Source organism: Carya illinoinensis, chromosome 4, assembly GCF_018687715.1.
Source record: "Carya illinoinensis cultivar Pawnee chromosome 4, C.illinoinensisPawnee_v1, whole genome shotgun sequence".
Lineage (NCBI taxonomy): Eukaryota > Viridiplantae > Streptophyta > Magnoliopsida > Fagales > Juglandaceae > Carya > Carya illinoinensis.
In genome coordinates, this window is record NC_056755.1 from 7548251 (window position 1) to 7553827 (window position 5577).

At 35.1% G+C, this 5577-nt stretch overlaps 1 non-coding gene across 1 annotated transcript; it reads right to left on the reverse strand.

Moving 5' to 3' along the window:
* Positions 1-449: 449 nt before the first annotated feature.
* On the reverse strand, positions 450-556 carry LOC122308562. The gene has a single exon (XR_006242083.1). It is a non-coding gene; the product is annotated as a small nucleolar RNA R71 (small nucleolar RNA).
* Positions 557-5577: the final 5021 nt, after the last annotated feature.

Sequence of the window (5577 nt, forward strand, 5' to 3'; positions counted from 1 at the left end):
TTGCTTGTAGACCTGTGTTAGAGTCAGAGTTTAATTTTTCTGATCATTTGTTTGATAATTCTGAGAAAATGAGTGAACAAGAAAATCAACTCACTAGGACCCTTCAGGATTACCTCCACCCTACATGCATAGTCACACCATCATGCATCATGTTTCTAGCTAATATTCGCCAATTGGATTTTAAAACAAGGATGATACAATTACTCCCTACTTTTCATGGCTTGGCAAAATGAAAATCCATATGTGCACATTAGGGAGTTTGAGGAAGTACTTGCGACTTTTCATAGTCAAAATGCAACTGATGACTTTGTGAAACTTAAGTTATTTCCTTTCTCTTTGAAGGATAGAGCTAAGAGTTGGCTATACTCATTGAGACCATAATCTATTGGGTTATGGAATGAGATGACTCATGTCTTCTTTAATAAATATTTTTCCCAACATAAGACCAATGCTCTAAAAGACAAATCTCCACCTTTGTACAAAAGGACAGTGAAACTTTGTATCAATCTTGGGAGAGATTTAAGGAGTTATTGAGTATGTGTCCTCACCATGGGTATGAGAAATGGTGCTTAGTGAACTATTTTTATGAGGGACTTACACCTAGAGAGCGTCAATTTGTGGAGATGATGTTTAATGGTGAGTTCTTACAGAAAGATCTTGATGAGGCCATAGAATACCTCAATGAGCTTGTTGAAAAAGCTCACACTTGGACTGGACCTAGTGCTACTGAGAGCACAAATAGGTCATGACCTACAGGAAACCTAAATGGTGGTGGAATTTACCATTTTAGGGAAGAAGATAACCTAAAGGCTAAGTTTGAGATGCTCACTAGGGAGCTAGAGGTATTGAAGAATAAAGACTTAAAGCCAACACACGTGGCTAATCATGCAGAGTCTTTTGGACCATGTTTTGTGTGTGGCGGGGTAGATCACCTTGCTCAAGAGTGTCCCACATTTGCTGAGATGAGAGGGATGTATGAGGAACAATGTAATGCCTTAGGTATGTACATGAAACCTGTTGCACCTTTCTCTGATACCTACAATCTTGGGTGGCGTAATCACTCTAATTTTAGTTAGAAATCTGAAAACCAGCAACCTGCACAACCCTCTAGATCATATCCTGCACATTCATCTTCTAGGAACCCTTTAGAAGAAACTTTGCATACTTTTATTGAGACATAGAATAAAACTAATCAAAAGTTTGAATATTTGATTATGCAGGTTATTGAAGAAAACAAAGAGATAAAGAGTCATATATCCAAGATAATTAGCTCCTTGAGTGTGAATGAGCGTGGCAAGTTTCCTTCTCAACATCAATCTACACCCCATGGTCAGCATATGGTACAAAAAAATTTGAAAGAAGTCAATGTCATTATGACAAGAAGTAGTAAGTCCTTACACAACAACTGATAAGCTAGATGATGTTGAAGAGGAACAAAGCAATAATAGTACCGAGTTCCCCAAGAAAGCCGAGGTAATCAAGAGTCCAGTTAAGGTACCATTTCCTCAAGCTTTAAAATCTGGTATGCGAACTTTGGATTCTAGTAATGAAATCTTGGAGAACCTCAGGCAGGTAAAGATTAACCTTCCTCTTTTGCATGTTATTAAACAAGTTCCCACTTATGCAAAAGTTCTTAAAGATTTGTGTACAGTTAAGAGGAAGCACCATGTTAAGAAGACATCATTTCTGACAGAGCAAGTTAGTGCTCTAATTGAACAGCGAATTCCTCCTAGGTACAAGGATCCTGGTTGTCCAACCATTGCATGTAATGTTGGGAATCATGAATTTGGGCAAGCCTTGCTAGATTTAGGAGCTAGTGTTAATTTGATGCCTTATTCCATTTATTTGCAGCTTGGTTTGGGTGAAATTAAGCCTACTTCTGTTGTGCTTCAGTTGACTGATCGTTCAGTTAAGAAACCGAGAAGGATAGTTGAGGATGTTTTGATCCAAATTGACAAGTTTTATTATCCTGTTGATTTCTTAATTTTGGACACTCAATCAGTTGTTGAGTCTAACTCTAAGGTTCTTCTCATATTAGGTAGACATTTCCTTGCTACGACTAATGCACTTATAAATTGCAGGAATGGGTTGATGAAGCTATCTTTTGGAAACATGACCATGGAGGTCAACATTTTCCATATTGAGGAACAGCCAACAGATGACTAGTGCCACCAAACGTACATGATTGACGCACTCATAAACAAGGGAGTTCACACAACTCATGATTTTGATCCCCTTAAATCTTCCTTTGTGAATTCTGAGTTTAATACATCTGTTAGTGATTCATCTGATGTTATTGATATTTGTGCTATTTTTTATGAAACTCAGGATTATGGCACACAGGCTTGGCAACAGAAATTTGAGGAGTTGCCTAAGAAATGTGGAAAACATATTCCTGTAAGTATGAAAGCACCAAGAGTTAAATTAAAACATTTGCCTAAGTCAAAAGTCTATAAGGTTAAAATGAAAACGTTTCATGATAAAAATAATCTTAGGAAGAGGTTTAAACCTAATGACCGAATATACTTATATGATTTTAGATTTCACAAGCACTAAGGAAAACTTCGGTTTAGATGGACTGACTCCTTTTTAGTAAGGAATGTTTTTGTAAATGGGGTGGTAGAAATAGAAGATCCTAAGGATGGTCGGATCTTTAAAGTAAATAGTCAACGCCTTAAAGTATTAATTGATAGGTAAGTTCCGGAAGTGGAATACATTCCACTTGTGAATCCAGTCTATCAACCTTGACCACACCACCCAGGTATGTTTTTCTTTATTTATTTTGTTTTGCTTTGTTTATTTTTGTTTTCTCTTATTTTCTTTCTTTTCATTTTTGTTTGCTGTTGTTTTCTTTGTTTTTGATTGTAGGATAATCTCATTTCGTCATTTCATGTTACCATATTTGGTGCTTAGCGAGCTACCATCGTCACTCATCAGGTGTATTCTACCATTTTCAGTTATTCCCCATTCAATTTTGATTCTTAAACATTGAGGACAGTGTTTCATTTAAGTTGGGGGTGGTGGTTCAAATTCAATATTTAAAATGCTTGTTGGAACTCTGTGGCATATTTTCATGTGTCAATTTTTTTTTTTTTAATTTGCATCACCTGTGCATCATTTTCACATGTGTACTCATTCTCATTCATAGCCATCTTCGTGAATTCACCAAACCTACCATAATCATTTTTGCTGAAGCATTCACAGAACCCTTAATGCACTTATCCAAGTTTTGTGGTAAGATGGTGGTTTGACACATGTAGCTAGAGAACTCTTTTGCTTAAGTATTCATGTGAGTTTGGAGAGGATTGAGAGCATACAAATGCAGTAAATTGAAATAAGCGTTCATTGATCTGTTGAATTGGGCACTTCTTTTGAGAATATCATTACATGGTTTGTGGTACGATGGTGGATATACTTAGGATATGACGAAGGTCAACTTAGGATTAACATTTGGGCCTTTCAAGCTATCCATTTCCATCATAGATCCCTAGTAGCCAACTTTGAGCCAATAAACATATGTAGCTTTTTCTTTTCATATGCCCATATCATCCATGCCTCTCCACATTGAAGTATAACCTATACACTGATTTTCTTACCCTTTTTACTTCCAAGTGTATACTAGGTGTGAAATTTGCATTCTCTTTCTTTTATTTTATCATTTTCAATTAAAAAAAAAAGAAGGAGGCGACAAAAAAAAAAAAAAAAGGTTGGTAGAAATGGAAAGAATAAAAAAGTGGCATGTGTTGGTCCATCAAATTGTTAAAAAAAAAAAAAAAGGAAGAGGAAGAAGAAGGAAAAGCATTATTATTTGATGATCTGAAAAGTTGGAGAGTACATCAAGTGAGAAGTATGGTCTATTGAGATATTTAATAAAATTTCCTTTATATGTACTTGGAAGTTTTTGAATCCCTTTCATCTTTTCTTTCATATAGCCCCAAAACCAAGCCGCATTATAACCTTTTGTGTTGACCGTTCTGATCCTAAGTAAGATGTTGGAAAGACTGGTGGAAGTCTCATTTGTTAGTGTTCTTATCATAAGATCAATGTTTACTTGTTGTTTGTACATAATTGCCTAATTTTCTATGAGAGTATGTATACACCCATTGTCAACTCCATAGAGAGAGCCTTACACGAAACACTATTATACCCGTGAGTTATGGAGTTGAACCTTTTGCTTGAGACGTTCTTGATGTTGCATGTGTCAAGGTTAGTGGTACGATGGTTATGGCTTGGAGGACACACACACACTCTGTGGATTGCTATAGGTGGATTGATCTTGATGGGTTATTGGATTCCTTAGATTGTTTTGATATGTTAATCTGGAAAGTGTGACTTGATGGCCTTTATGTGTGATTTTCTTTTGTCTCTTTCGTTGTTTTGATATGAAAATTGTTAGGGACTAGCAATGAGTAAGTTGGGGGGTGTGATGAGTGTGCGAAAGTGCACTCTAAATACCCTATTATTGGACTAAAATGCTAAAATGTGAATAGAAATCATAGAAATTAATGTGTATTCTTAAATTGAATTTCTATTTACATTGGGATACTCCTAAGCAGTTTTTTTATGTTTAATTTCAGAGTTTATAAAAGAGCAAGTCAAGCCCAGTCAAATTCAAAGGAGGACATTCATGGAGTTTGAGAACAAATTGGAAGAAAATAAAAAGAAAATAAAATCACAAAATGAAACCACAAGAAGTCCAAGTCTGAAATTCACTAGGAGATAGTCTGGACATACTTTAATCTTTTGACTGCATCTTTTTACTCATATATCGGATTGATGTGATTATTAATGCATTAGAAATCTATCTTAAAGGGTTATAACTTTGTCTCTAATAAGAATTTCCAAATTCGAACTCTTGAAGGGCGCACGTGGCTGCCAAGATAAGTCCTAAAATTTAGGCGATTTTTTTATGCAGAAATTAAGAGGACATTAGGGTTTCTTTCCTACCCTATATAAGCATATCATTAGCACGAAATAGAGGGAGGAGAGAATGAGAGACACAGGAGATAGATCTGAAGAGAGGAGGCACAAGAGGCAGATCTGAAGAGATGAGAAAATCACTTCCATGGCCACCTTTCGCTTTAGTTTTCTCTGGAGATTTTTGTTGTCCAGTATATTTATGGATAACTAAATTCTCAAGTAGGATTAGGGATGAACTTGCACATTAGATGGTATTTCTAATTTATTTTTAATTCATGTATTTGATTTTTAATTGCTAAAACTCTTTTGTTTTATCATTCTCAATTCATTCGTTGATGTTTTCTTCTCCGAATAATCATAGAATTTATTCTGTTTATGGATTCATTCATGCTTTTTCTATTGAATGGATTAGTTATTTGATTATGTTTGGATCAATTATTTATCTATATTGATTTAGTTTTTTGCTGCAATATCGCTCCTTGAGTATATTGTCGTCATTGGATATTCTCAATAGGGGTAGTAATTTATGTATTTTAAAAGTGGTGAATGATTTTTCAAAAGGTTAAATTTGATTTAATTTGGTTTATAAATCTATACCGTCCGATTGGGAATTTCGGGAATTGAATTCCTAATTAAGTTATCCAATGAATTAAAAAT